This window comes from Procambarus clarkii, chromosome 17 (assembly GCF_040958095.1).
Source record: "Procambarus clarkii isolate CNS0578487 chromosome 17, FALCON_Pclarkii_2.0, whole genome shotgun sequence".
In the NCBI taxonomy this organism is placed as follows: Eukaryota; Metazoa; Arthropoda; class Malacostraca; order Decapoda; family Cambaridae; genus Procambarus; species Procambarus clarkii.
Genome location: NC_091166.1, coordinates 48,682,225 through 48,697,922, shown reverse-complemented (window position 1 = coordinate 48,697,922; position 15,698 = coordinate 48,682,225). Strand labels below are relative to the sequence as shown.

General features: G+C 47.2%; 1 protein-coding gene and 1 non-coding gene across 2 annotated transcripts in view; both read left to right on the top strand.

The window, feature by feature from the left end:
• Positions 1-15,698, top strand: part of asun (integrator complex subunit 13 asun) — a 476,385-nt gene that overhangs the window by 398,294 nt on the left and 62,393 nt on the right. Inside the window, exon 2 of the mRNA XM_069325991.1 lies at positions 12,870-13,022. The gene's annotated coding sequence lies outside the window, so the exon portion shown is untranslated. The remainder of the gene's footprint in view (positions 1-12,869; positions 13,023-15,698) is intronic.
• TRNAK-CUU (transfer RNA lysine (anticodon CUU)) lies at positions 2,557-2,629 on the top strand. Its single transcript has one exon. It is a non-coding gene; the product is annotated as a tRNA-Lys (tRNA).

Sequence of the window (15,698 nt, the reverse complement as noted above, 5' to 3'; positions counted from 1 at the left end):
CACCCCAGGCAGCGTTGTATGACACCCCAGGCAGCGATGGATGACACCCCAGGCAGCGATGGATGACACCCCAGGCAGCGATGGATGACACCCCAGGCAGCGTGGATGACACCCCAGGCAGCGATGGATGACACCCCAGGCAGCGATGGATGACACCCCAGGCAGCGTTGGATGACACCCCAGGCAGCGATGGATGACACCCCAGGCAGCGTTGGATGACACCCCAGGCAGCGATGGATGACACCCCAGGCAGCGTGGCTGACACCCCAGGCAGCGATGGATGACACCCCAGGCAGCGATGGATGACACCCCAGGCAGCGATGGATGACACCCCAGGCAGCGATGGATGACACCCCAGACAGCGTTGTATGACACCCCAGGCAGCAATGGATGACACCCCAGGCAGCGATGGATGACACCCCAGACAGCGTTGGATGACACCCCAGGCAGCGATGGATGACACCCCAGACAGCGTTGGATGACACCCCAGGCAGCGATGGATGACACCCAGACAGCGTTGTATGACACCCCAGGCAGCAATGGATGACACTCCAGGCAGCGATGGATGACACCCCAGACAGCGTTGGATGACACCCCAGGCAGCGTGGATGACACCCCCAGGCAGCGTGGATGACACCCCAGGCAGCGATGGATGACACCCCAGGCAGCGATGGATGACACCCCAGGAAGCGTTGGATGACACCCCAGGCAGCGATGGATGACACCCCAGGCAGCGTTGGATGACACCCCAGGCAGCGATGGATGACACCCCAGGCAGCGTTGTATGACACCCCAGGCAGCGATGGATGACACCCCAGGCAGCGTTGTATGACACCCCAGGCAGCGATGGATGACACCCCAGGCAGCGATGGATGACACCCCAGGCAGCGTTGTATGACACCCCAGGCAGCGATGGATGACACCCCAGGCAGCGATGGATGACACCCCAGGCAGCGTTGTATGACACCCCAGGCAGCGTGGATGACACCCCAGGCAGCAATGGATGACACCCCAGGCAGCGATGGATGACACCCCAGACAGCGTTGGATGACACCCCAGGCAGCGTGGATGACACCCCCAGGCAGCGTGGATGACACCCCAGGCAGCGATGGATGACACCCCAGGCAGCGATGGATGACACCCCAGGCAGCGTGGATGACACCCCCAGGCAGCGTGGATGACACCCCAGGCAGCGTGGATGACACCCCCAGGCAGCGTGGATGACACCCCAGGCAGCGATGGATGACACCCCAGGCAGCGATGGATGACGCCTGAGGCAGCGATGGATGACACCCCAGGCAGCGTGGATGACACCCCCAGGCAGCGTGGATGACACCCCAGGCAGCGTGGATGACACCCCCAGGCAGCGTGGATGACACCCCAGGCAGCGATGGATGACACCCCAGGCAGCGTGGATGACACCCCAGGCAGCGTGGATGACACCCCAGGCAGCGTGGATGACACCCCAGACAGCGTTGGATGACACCCCAGGCAGCGTGGATGACACCCCAGGCAGCGTGGATGACACCCCAGGCAGCGTGGATGACACCCCCAGGCAGCGTGGATGACACCCCAGGCAGCGATGGATGACACCCCAGGCAGCGTTGGATGACACCCCAGACAGCGTTGGATGACACCCCAGGCAGCGATGGATGACACCCCAGGCAGCGATGGATGACACCCCAGGCAGCGTTGGATGACACCCCAGACAGCGTTGGATGACACCCCAGACAGCGTTGGATGACACCCCAGACAGCGTTGGATGACACCCCAGACAGCGTTGGATGACACCCCAGACAGCGATGGATGACACAGGAACACACACACACAAAGTGTCATAAGATGATCTAAGGTCACACATGCACTGTTATGGGATGATAACGAATAACACATTGAGCAGAATAGAAAGGATCACATTCAAAACAATATATAATGAAACTACAGGGGGGGGGGGGTTATTTTACTGTTTAGCTTCTCAGAACGAAATGTTTCACTAAAGCCCATGTAGCACGGGCTATAGTGAGCCTGTAATTGAGTTCAGTTATTCACGATAACGTTGTTAGTGTGAATCTTCATTGTTTAACTGACAGAGTTATACTGATCTTACAAGATTGATGAAGATCTTGTAAGGTATTCACGGGTATTTATAGCCCGGAAAGCTTAGAAGGTTGTTGTTGTTATAGATTAAGCTGCTCGGAACAAGTTCCAAGTAGCACGGGCTATGGTGAGCCCGTAACTTACCTGGCACAGGAGCGGGCCGGGCGGCTTACAAGGAGAGAGCTAGACATTTACAAGTGTGGGTACACCTCACTCTACCATTCACCTAACCTCCTTCATCATAGGGAGCGGCGAAGGATAGGGTGAGGCTGCCAGGTCTGCCATATTCGTGGTATGTCCAATGTAACATATATTTCACACAGTCTCCAGAGCTGCAGTGGTACAGTTACAGCCCCGCTCCTGTGCCAGGTAAGTCCACTACGGGCTCACCATAGCCCGTGCTACGTGGAACTTTTTGTTCCCAGCAGCTGAATCTTCAGTATAGTTCCCAGCTACCGCGCCCGGCTAGCTCAGTCGGTAGAGCACGAGACTCTTAATCTCGAGGTCGTGGGTTCGAGCCCCACGTTTGGCGGTTCATTTTTTTAGATGTCCCACTTGGACTGGATAGTGGAGCGACAGCCTCGTTTCTTGCAGGTCAGCGTTCAATCCCCGATCATTTACGTCGTTGGGCACCATTCATTTTTAACCAGCCGGTGGCTGAGCGGACAGAACACTGGACGCGTGATCCTGTGATCCCGGGTTCGATCCCGGGCGCCGGCGAGAAACAATGGGCAGAGTTTCTTTCACCCTATGCCCCTGTTACCTAGCAGTAAAATAGGTACCTGGGAGTTAGTCAGCTGTCACAGGCTGCTTCCTGGGGGTGGAGGCCTGGTCGAGGACCGGGCCGCGGGGACACTTAAAAAGACCCGAAATCATCTCAAGATAACCTCAAGATAACCCTTGGCGACCGGTGTCCGCCTGTAGCTTCCTACTTACGACGTCGTCGAATTCTTTCGTAAGGATTACAGCAGACAATGCTAATACATGTTAGCTATACAAGGGGGGTAATTATATTAAACTAATTAAAGGTAATTAAACTCACCGGTAATTATATCGGTGTCATATTGTACGCACCTGTACTGTAGACCATTAAGATGCCAGTCTGATATGGCTTCCTTCCCGAGTAATACCGTCCTTACACTTAATCAAGTGTCTTCTGCACTCACTTAAACTGGGTACAAAAGTTGGTACAAATTGGGTACAAATAGAGTACAAACTGGGTACAAACGGAGTGCAAAGTGGGTACAAATGAGTACAAAGTGGGTACAAACGGAGTACAAAGTGGGTACAAACGGAGTACAAAGTGGGTACAAACGGAGTACAAAGTGGGTACAAACGGAGTACAAAGTGGGTACAAACGGAGTACAAAGTGGGTACAAACGGAGTACAAACTGGGTACAAAGTGGGTACAAACGGAGTACAAAGTGGGTACAAACGGAGTACAAACTGGGTACAAAGTTGGTACAAACGGAGTACAAACTGGGTACAAAGTGGGTACAAACGGAGTACAAACGGAGTACAAAGTGGGTACAAACGGAGTACAAACTGGGTACAAAGTGGGTACACTTAAAGAGTGTACTAATTTTTTTATTCATCTTTTAATTTAATTTTGTTGGACTGTTGAGTGTGGAAGGTTTTGGTGAGGAGGACTGAGAGTCACGATGGGAGTCTGGTAGACTGTGATGGTGATACACTCACTGTCACTGTGATGATGGTGATGACACACTCACCATCACATACACGGTCATATGGTGTCATGACACACGGTCGCTGTGTCGTGACACATCTACCAAAACGCGTTATATTTCACCAGATCCTCCCACACGCTCGTTTGATGAGGCCAGGTGTGTGGCAGGTATTTCAGGTGTGTCAGGTGCTCCAGGTGTGGCAGGTGCTCCAGGTGTGTCAGCTGCGCCTCTCCATCCTCTTCTAAAAAAAAGAGCCGAAGGGACATAAGAAAGTACTCGTACCCTCTACCGGAAGTGGACTGCTCTAAAAGAGGAAGTTGAGGAAGCCACCTCCAGCCACAACTCTTCAAGGCTAGATGCCACAAAGAATTTTATAGTCAGAGTAGTTTGGGTGTAACACAACAGGTACACAGCTGGTTGATACCTGGTTGATGGGGTTCTGGGAGTTCTTCTACTCCCCAAGCCCGGCCCGAGGCCAGGCTTGACTTGTGAGAGTTTGGTCCACCAGGCTGTTGCTTGGAGCGGCCCGCAGGCCCACATACCCACCACAGCCCGGTTGGTCCGGCACTCCTTGGAGGAATAAATCTAGTTTCCTCTTGAAAATGTCCACGGTTGTTCCGGCAATATTTCTTATGCTTGCTGGGAGGACGTTGAACAACCGCGGACCTCTGATGTTTATACAGTGTTCTCTGATTGTGCCTATGGCACCTCTGCTCTTCACTGGTTCTATTCTACATTTTCTTCCATATCGTTCACTCCAGTATGTTGTTATTTTACTGTGTAGATTTGGTACTTGGCCCTCCAGTATCTTCCAGGTGTATATTATTTGATATCTCTCTCGTCTTCTTTCTAGTGAGTACATTTGGACTTTGTACATTTGAGCTAGTTAGCTTTGTACTACTAGCTTTGTACATCCCCTCCCACCCCTCCCCATCCCTGGCGCGTGGACAAGGGTTGCCCCATTGACCTGCTGGTGGGGGTTTGGGGTTGGGGGGGTAAGGTTAGTGGGGAGGATTTGGGGGTGTGCGGGGTGGTGGAGACCCCGCCTCCCCCCCCCCCCCCCCACCACAGTTACCTGACCCTTCCCAGGTAGTCGACCCTTGCCCCACCCCCTCCCCCCACGCCCCCACCCTCCCCCCACTCACCCCCTTACCCCCCCCCCACTCCCTAATAACCCCCTCCTCTTCCTTCCCCTTTCCCTCTCACCACGCTTGCCCCCTATCAATTATCCCTACTTCTTTTCCCATAACCATTTCTCTTTAACCCACCCACAGGTGATGGGGTGGGGGGGGGGAGGGTAACGGTGACGTGAACAGTGAGTATATTACACTGTAACCCCATGCTGGACACGCTGTATTACACTGTATATTACTGTATGCTGTATCACACGATTAAGGCAGTGTCTGGGATGCTCCCGGACGCAGGTTCGAATCCTCGTCACGGCCCTTGTGGATTTGTTCATTGTATGCGGTATGTATGACCACATAGCGCTAAACTACCCCTCATAACGGAGTATAATTGTCTACAACAAGGTGAAGGTGGTTGAGAGTACTAATGTAAACAAAGATGACCCCCCCCCCCAGGGACCAACTATGACACAGTTACCTAGTTGTTCTCTAGCAAACAAGAGCCCAAGCTATAAGGAAGGAAGGAAACTATCAGGGGAAAGCACCAAGCCATTACGACTATATAAGACTGGGAAGGGATAAGGATAAGGATTTGGGATGGGACGAGGGAGGGGGGGGGAGGGATGGAAGAAGTAATGATTAAACTTGAACAACATCTATGGCCTTCATAGGCTCATAGATTGTTTACGGGTTATTCATGCCCGTGCCACCTCTTGCGTGGCTTAATCTTTATCAATCAATGTGCCCAACATGCACTAACAATATTTACGCAAACACTACAAGACAAAGTTAGAGAAGATTCAGCGGTATGCCACCAGACTCGTCCCGGAACTGAAAGGTATGAGCTACGAGGAAAGGCTACGGGAGCTAAACCTCATGTCTCTGGAAAACAGAAGAGTAAGGGGAGACATGATAACCACCTACAAAATTCTCAGGGAAATTGACAGGATGGACAAAGACAAACTCTTTAGCACGGGTGGGACACGAACAAGGGGATACAGGTGGAAGCTGAGTACCCAAATGAGCCACAGAGACGTTAGAAAGAACTTTTTCAGTGTCAGACTAGTTAGTAATTGGAATGCATTAGGCAGTGATGTGGTGGAGGCTGACTCCATACACATTTTCAAGTGTAGATATGATAGAGCCCAGTAGGCTCAGGAACCTGTACACCAGTTGATTGACAATTGAGAGGCGGGACCAAAGAGCCAAAGCTCAACCCCCGCAAACACAACTAGGCAAGTACATCACCCCCCTTCAATTTCCTCTCCATCATCCACTCCACCCCTCCCACATTTTCTCCATCACAGTCCTTCCTCACTTTTATGTTTTTCTCCATCATTGTTCCGCCAAAAAAAAGATGGCTACGGGCTACGGGAATCATCCAATCATCCACCATCCAATATTTCCTCCACCACCACCACCGTGCCCATACCCGCGGGCCAGAGTGTTGGCGGTCATATGGTAAAGTCATTGTTGTACACTGGTTCGAGTCTCCTCCACCTCCCAGAGAATTCAGCACTGTTCCAGGTTGATTGATAGGCTTTTGTCCTGTCACGGCTTAGTGGGTTAAGTAGATGCCTGGGCATCACCACAATATATATATATATATATATATATATATATATATATATATATATATATATATATATATATATATATATATATATATATATATATATATATATATATATATATATATATATATATATATATATGTGTGTGTGTGTGTGTGTGTGTACTCACCTAATTGTACTCACCTAATTGTGCTTGCGGGGGTTGAGCTCTGGCTCTTTGGTCCCGCCTCTCAACCGTCAATCAACTGGTGTACAGATTCCTGAGCCTATTGGGCTCTATCATATCTACATTTGAAACTGTGAATGGAGTCAGCCTCCACCACATCACTTCCTAATGCATTCCATTTGCTAACTACTCTGACACTGAAAAAGTTCTTTCTAACGTCTCTGTGGCTCATTTGGGTACTCAGCTTCCACCTGTGTCCCCTTGTTCGCGTCCCACCAGTGTTGAAAAGTTCGTCCTTGTTTACCCGGTCGATTCCCCTGAGGATTTTGTAGGTTGTGATCATGTCCCCCCTTACTCTTCTGTCTTCCAGTGTCGTGAGGTGCATTTCCCGCAGCCTTTCCTCATAACTCATGCCTCTTAGTTCTGGGACTAGTCTAGTAGCATACCTTTGGACTTTTTCCAGCTTCGTCTTGTGCTTGACAAGGTACGTGTGTGTGTGTGTGTGTGTGTGTGTGTGTGTGTGTGTGTGTGTGTGAGAAAGCTGCATGAAAGGAAATTATAGGAAAGCTTTCCTATAATTTTCTGTCGCCAGTCTGACGAGTCCTGTAACATGCGTTCAATATTTAGACTTAAGTCTTCCTTAAGGCTGTGTACTGGCAGCAGTCAGCCAGTCAGTCATCTTAGGCCTCGTTTATCTCCCAGTCAGGTCGTTCATTAACACCTACTTCAAGTTCAAGTATGTTTCTTGAGACAAGAAAGAAATACATCTCAAAGGGATAGAGTAGTTTAAGCTATTTCTACCCCCTCTTAACACCTTCTCTACCTACGTCATTTCCAGACAGAGTGACAGGTAGGGACTGAGAGAAGAAGACACACGGAGACAGACAGGCACAGACAGAGACAGACAGACAGAAAGAAGACAGACAAGATCTAGAGGAGCAGGAGGAGGTTGTGCTACTGAGCTGTTGTCAGTACCACAGGGTGAACGTACTCAGTCGACCGTTGAGTGTTCCACATGCACGTACGCACGCACACACACACGCACACGCACACACAGATATAAATATGATAGAGCCCAGGAGGCTCAACGATCAGTACACCAGTTAATTGACAGTTGAGAGGTGGGATCAAAGGGCCAGAGCTCAACCCCCCCCCCAGCAAGCACAATTAGGTGAGTACACACACACACACACACACACACACACACACACACACACACACACACACACACACACACACAGTTGTGGAAGCCACCTCCATGCTCAACTTTAACACCACTAGTCGACAAAGCAGTTGAAAGTCAGAATAGATAAAAATGAACATACAGCCAGTACACGGCAAGTTGGGGCATGCAGAGCTAGAGCTCAACCCCTCGTAGACATTGATAGGTAAGCACACGACGAGTCACAATAGTTCTATAGTGCTAATAACGTGGCTGAAGATATGATGATATATGATATCATCATATGATATCATATGATATATCATATGAAAGAAAAAAAGGTGAGAACAAGATAAAAGATAGGAGTAAGATTTTAAAAGGTTAGAGAGGGGGGTGAAGATAAGAATAAGATGAAAGGTAAGAATGAGAATGGTAAAAATATGATGAATGATAAAAAAGACACAAAGGTAAGAATAAGAGAAAAGGAAAGGAAAGAATAAGAGAATCAGGTAAAGTAAAGGAAAGGTAAGAGATAAGGAAAAAGGGAAGAATAATGACAAAAGGTATAATAAGTAAAGGAAAGGTAAGAGATAAGGAAAAAAGGAAGAATAATGGCAAAAGGTATAATAAGGAAAAAGTTAGGAAAAAACATGAAGGGAAATAAACCAAATACACAAACTACAAGAGACCAAATGAGGAGGAGAAGACACTTAGTAACGTAAGAGACAAAGGAAAGAGAGGCTAGAGAGGGCCGCCGAAGCTTAAGGCAGATCACGTTTGTTAAGAAGGTTGGGGCATCTAACTATGTACTGGGAAAAGGAAGAGTCAACAGCAACAAAGCCAGCAGGTTCATGTTGGGTATGTTGTGTATCAGAGCCGACTCGACAAGACGGCGTCTGTGAAGAGTATAGAGGCAGGAAAGATTATTTTAGAAGACCAATCAGTAGGATGATTAAGAGTCCCTAACATGACAGAAGAGGAGCATTGCTTGTGTCTGCGGACTTAACACTTCTTTTGTGTTACTTAAATCATTGAGAGTACGGCCAATTTCCCAAACTATTGGAGAGTACAAGACAAACAGGAAATAGAGTAGACACCAGCAGCATTAGAAGCAGGAGGAGCAGTGTGAACCAGATTACTAGCAAGAGTTTGTCGAAAAGCGAGCTTTATGTCAAGAGGACGAAGGGTATTAGATTTTTGAGTTCAGATATGTAGGGAAGGCAGAGCACAGTGGTACTAGTGTTGGAAACAGGTTTGGGGTGAAATAAATTTATTTTAGCTTGAGAATAGGCTCAGTTGATAGACTGTAAGGCGTAACCAAGGCGAGAGAAAGATGTGTAAATAATAGGAATTTCAGAATCCAGAAACCGAAGGCCACTGATGCGTAGCACCCGGAGGAAGAGAGAGAGAGACGAGAGACAGAAGGAGGATGGTAGGAACAGAAGAGAATGTACATACCACTGTATATAGGCTTGAGGTAGACAGAGAAAGAGAACCCGGACACAGAGCTGTGAACATGTATACCAAGAACAGGAAAGAGGGAATTAAATGCTCTTTCAACTTTGAAAATGATAGAAGGAGCCTGATTGAGAGGCCTGAAGAGGAGAGACCAGGTATCAACCAGATTGTTAAAAGAGGAAAGGAAAAACTGGAAAAGGGTCGTGAGGCAAAAAAGTGTCATCAACATAGCGAAGCCAGAGAGAGAGACGAGTGTTAATAGTAGGAAGAAAAACAGTTCCAAAGTATTCCATGTAGAGATGGGCAAGAACAGAGGGAGAGGGGGAACCTGTCTCTATTTAGAGTACTTTGAAACTGTTCTTCTTCACATTATTGACACTCGTCTCTCTCTCTGGCTTTGATATGTTGATAATATAAACACATCCAACATGACTTGGATAATCTGCATAGTTGGTCCGAGAAATGGTTACTGGATTTCAACACCAGTCAGTGTAAGCTGATGTAAATGGGAGCAGTTGGCTGGAGACCAAAAGGCCAGCACACAATGAAGGGAAACTACTTCCATGTAACCTCTAGAGAAAAAAGCCTGCGAGTGGACATGACACCTAACTTCAAAGGCTCATATAAATGTGATAACATCACCATCATATTCTATAGTAACAAAATTCAGAACTTCATTCGCAAACCTTAATAGGAAAGCATTTAGATCGGTGTACACCACCTACGTGAGACCACAGGTAGAGTATTCTGCCCCATCATGGAGGCCCAACTAAATACACACACAAGACAAATAAAAAAGGTTCAGAAAGTTGCCACGATGCCTGACCCAGAATTGCGAAGGATTCGGTATGAAGAAATACTTAAAGAACTTAGACCTGACGTCGCTAGAAAACAGGAATGCGAGAGGAGACATGATACGGACGTATAAAATACTTAGAGGGGGATAGACAGAGTGGAAAGGGAAGAAATGTTCTCAATGAAGGCCAACAGAAACAGAGGACCCGGATGGAAGCTTGAGACTCAGAGGAGTCACAGAAATGTTAATGAAGTTTTCATTTAGCGTAAGAGTAATGGGAAAATGGAATGGCGTAAAGGAACAGGTTGTGGAAGCAAACTCTATTCATAACTTTAAGTAGAAATGATAGGGAAAATAGGTGAGGCATTAGACAACTAGCGACTTGGAAGGCGACGTCCTAAGTTCACTCCTGGAGGATTGAGTGAGTGCAAATCCGTGAGTCCTCATACACGCGGGTGATTATTTTAAATGAGGAAACAAGAACAAAGGAGCATAAGAGCTTAAGTGCCCAGATATGTCACTTGGGCACTAAAATATATCTTCCGAGTTAGCCTGGTGAGGAAGTGGAGTGAATGATACCCTGATGGTGGAGTTGTCGAGGGCGACTCCATACGTGAAGTGTAGAGTGGTGGAGGTCGACTCCATGTTAAGTGTGAGAGTGGTGGAGGTCGACTCCATGTTAAGTGTGAGAGTGGTGGAGGTCGACTCCATGTTAAGTGTGAGAGTGGTGGAGGTCGACTCCATGTTAAGTGTGAGAGTGGTGGAGGTCGACTCCATGTTAAGTGTGAGTGGTGGAGGTCGACTCCATGTTAAGTGTGAGAGTGGTGGAGGTCGACTCCATGTTAAGTGTGAGAGTGGTGGAGGTCGACTCCATGTTAAGTGTGAGAGTGGTGGAGGTCGACTCCATGTTAAGTGTGAGAGTGGTGGAGGTCGACTCCATGTTAAGTGTGAGAGTGGTGGAGGTCGACTCCATGTTAAGTGTCAGAGTGGTGGAGGTCGACTCCATGTTAAGTGTGAGAGTGGTGGAGGTCGACTCCATGTTAAGTGTGAGAGTGGTGGAGGTCGACTCCATGTTAAGTACTCACCTAGTTGTGCTTGCGGGGGTTGAGCTCTGGCTCTTTGTGAGAGTGGTGGCTTAAGTGTGAGAGTGGTGGAGGTCGACTGATTGAACGACTGTTCAATACGGATTGAACAATAGCACACTAACTAACATCACACCATTCGTTGTGAGGCGGGGCCCAGCAGCTAAGACTGGCAAGGTTGTTAGTTGAGTACACATCTGCACCTCGTTAACATTTCTAATACATCTGCCTCGCATCTCTTCCTAGTTTTCTTTATTTCCTATCACACCTCCAGAACCCCACACACCTGACTCTCCTTCCACACCCCACACACCTGACTCTCCTTCCACACCCCACAAACCTGACAATCTTCCACACTCCACACACCTGACTCTCCTTCGCAGCCCCATAAATCCCATATAGCCTCAGACCCTCATTCTCAGCCCCGTCAATCCTCAAACTTTTCATACCCTTATCATTACTCTCCTAAACCCCCCCCCCCCCCCCCACCACACTACCCATTAACCCCCTCTCCCCAGTCATTCAATCCCCCCCCCCTCCTAACCTCTCCTTCCTGTCCCTACATCCTCACTATTCACTTATTCCCCTCCCCCCCCCCCAGCAAGCACCCCTTTCAAACTCTCAGTCATCGCCCTGTGTTTCCTTGCTTGTTTGGCTTGTTTGTATTCCTTGGTGTGTTTGTGTTTGCCGGTGCTTGCTTGTTTGTCTCAAGTGGTAATTACGGGGCCGATAGTTTGTGAGAAAACAACGGTTGTTTTCTGGGGAGTTGGTTTGATATTTGGTTAGGGCTTAGCTGTCGTGCCTGGCGTGTCTTGGCACAGGTGGAGAATGTCGGCTGATATTTGGTACAAGAATGTTACTGGTGGTGGTGGGATACATAGTTATACACACACAATCACACACGCACACGCACACACACACACACACACACACACACACACACACACACACACACACACACACACACACACACACACACACACACACACACACACTATGATAGAGCCCAGTAGACAGGAATCTGTACACCAGTTGATTGACAGTTGAGAGGCGGGACCAAAGAGCCAGAGCTCAACCCCCGCAAGCACAATTAGGTAAATTAGGTAAGTACACACACACACACACACACACACACACACACACACACACACACACACACACACACACACACACACACACACACAGATATTAGAAAGAACTTTTTTAGTGTCAGAGTGGTTGACAAATGGAATGCATTAGGCAGTGATGTGGTGGAGGCTGACTCCATACACAGTTTCAAGTGTAGATATGACAGAGCCCAGTAGGCTCAGGAATCTGTACACCTGTTGATTGACGGTTGAGAGGCGGGACCACAGAGCCAGAGCTCAACCCCTGCAAACACAACTAGGTGAGTACACACACACACACACACACACACACACACACAAACACACACACACACACACACACACACACACACACACACACACACACACACACAAACACACACACACACACAATTATTACAACTGTTTACAACTAAAGTAATATAAGTTGCAATAAACAAATTAACATCAATAAGAACCCAAGCATTAATTCTTGCACAGTTCAGATAGTAATATTCTTAGCAAGACAACACAATGGAAGATTAGACCCCTACTAAACTAAGCGGTTCAGTGCACGATGCATAACATTAAGTTTAATCTGACCACTAAGTACTGAATTGCATTTATCTTGCAGGTGGATGAAGGTTGCATCATTCCTGTTGGGTCGCCCTCGAACACCTCCGAGGGATACGTAGACACTTGAGGAATTGTCACTCAGGAGAGAGAGAAGCAGAACTTGCTACTCCCACCAGCTAAGGACTTCTCGTCTTCAGTAGATAAGTTTATTGTAATTCTAAGATTCTTCATCTTATATTGAGGGAGTTACAGAATACATTTCACATTAGGAAACTACTAAGAGTGGTGGTCCATGAGCTGGAGGCTATGTACACGCTCTTCTAGGTATGGGGAGTTAGGTTAGCACCGTACTCCCCCCCTAGCAGCAATCCAGCCCCCATACCTAGCTCCCAGCACCCATACCCAACACCCAGCACCCTAATGATGGTGGTGTTGTGGTGGTGGAGGAGGTAGTGATGATGGTGATGGTGGTGGTGATGGTGGTGGTGACAAAGATGGTGATGGAGCAAAACTGTGGATTGTAATTAATATTTTACAGAAGAAATAATTAAATTATCACAAGACCGAGAGCCGGTCGGCCGAGCGGACAGCACGCTGGACTTGTGATCCTGTGGTCCCGGGTTCGATCCCAGGTGCCGGCGAGAAACAATGGGCAGAGTTTCTTTCACCCTACGGCCCTGTTACCTAGCAGTAAAATAGGTACCTGGGTGTTAGTCAGCTGTCACGGGTTGCTTCTTGGGGGTGGAGGCCTGGTCGAGGAAATCATCTCAAGATAACCTCAAGATAAGACGAAAATCCTGACAATTACGTTATTGTTGATAATGGTTAAATATCAATTACAATTAATAACGAAAATAAGATATGTAATAAGATCAATTCGTTAAATATCTTATTAACTTACGAAAAAAAACTAAACAATTCCAAGACGAGACACAGAAACGATAGCAATTGAAACTACTATTTCCTTTACCAACTTGAAAAGTTTAGACAAGTCTCCCCCGGTGTGACGCCAGCCATTGAAAACGGGAGAGGCGATGCGTGAAGTGTCTATAACCAGTGTAAAGGAGAGAGAGAGAGAGAGAGAGAGAGAGAGAGAGAGAGAGAGAGAGAGAGAGAGAGAGAGAGAGAGAGAGAGAGAGAGAGAGAGAGAGAGAGAGAGAGAGAGAGAGAGAGAGAGAGAGAGATCTCACCCACTCACTCTCACAAACACCAACCTATTCATTCTCTCTCTCTCTCTCTCTCTCTCTCTCTCTCTCTCTCTCTCTCTCTCTCTCTCTCTCTCTCTCTCTCTCTCTCTTGCTCCCTTGAACCATAATCCAGTAAGCCAAATCAACTCAGACTTCTATTTCATCTTTTTTTTCTCACATTTCTTGTCTCTCAGTTTTAAAGTCACAGAATCTCAGTTTGCAAGTCCAATTGGAATTCAATTGGTGTGTCTCTTGTTGCTGCTGTTCTTCTTGTTCCTCTTGCTTCTTGCTCTATATATATATATATATATATATATATATATATATATATATATATATATATATATATATATATATAAATTTTAGGGATCGCCTTGCTCAATATTTTATTATTTAGATGCTTTAAGTCAAACTTTCAGACGAGTGATTTATTTTTTGATGATTCGAATTGTTTTTATTTGATTTCTTGTTTATTCGTTCGTTTTACTATTCCTCTTGCTGTTCCTGTATCACCTGATGCTGTTATTTATTCTCTCTCTCTCTCTCTCCCCCTCTACCTTTCCCTTGCTTTAAAATATTAATACGCCCAGGTAGAATAAAAGTGGAAAAACATGTTTTTGGTCACCCTGGAGGTCAGAGGCCAGAGAGGTCAAAGGTCAACACTAGTCAGTGACGGGCCGGGCCCTCAGGTATATATATATATATACATCTTGAGATGTTCTCCATTTGTTTGTGTATATACACTGAAGAATATCCTTTAGTCCTGGATAATGATTAGGGTTAAATAATCCTTGCTGGATGGTCAGTTAGCTATTGTGGTGGCCTTAATAACCCTCCAGAGGTTGATACCTTGAGGTGCTTCCGGGGCTTAGCGTCCCCGCGGCCCGGTCTTCGACCAGGCCTCCTGATAGCCCTTAAACTGACACTAAACTGGTTGGTATTCCTTGTACGTGTTCTCAGTGGTATTCACATTATATATATTCAAAATCGTATCTATGGTATATCTCGGCTATTTAACTTGTTAAAATTTGGGATAAATTCTACACAACTTCTCATATAACTTCATTACATTGCTTTTGCCACCGTTGAACTCTAGCAGACACTTGTTCTTGTTCTCCTTATTCCAAAGGCTCAGGTGGGACTCCAGTTTCCATACATGAAAACGTGTTCCACCCTTGCTTATGCTAAACATTATCTTACTCTCTCTCTCCCCTCACTTTATCCGTCTCTCTCTCTCTCTCTCTCTCTCTCTCTCTCTCTCTCTCTCTCTCTCTCTCTCTCTCTCTCTCTCTCTCTCTCTCTCTCTCTCTCTCTCTCTGTCTCTCTCTCTGTCTCTCTCTCTCTCTCTCTTTCTCTCTCTCTCTCTCTCTCTCTCTCTCTCTCTCTCTCTCTCTCTCTCTCTCTCTCTCTCTCTCTCTCTCTCTCTCTCTCTCTCTCTCTCTCCATTCTTTGAATCGTAAATACACGTCGTGTCTCCCCTCAGTGTTTTGCTGTCCTTTCCGCTATGTTTAATAACTTTGGTTGTGTTGTAGTGAATGTGTGTGTTGTGACGGGGTTGGTTAAGGTTGTGTTGAGGGGAAATTACTTATTTGTGTGATGGAGTTAGTTGGGAAAATTGTCATGATGTTATTTCTGTTGTATTTAGCGGGGGTGATGGTGGTGGTGGTGATGTTGGTAGAGGTGGTGGTAAAGGCAGTGAT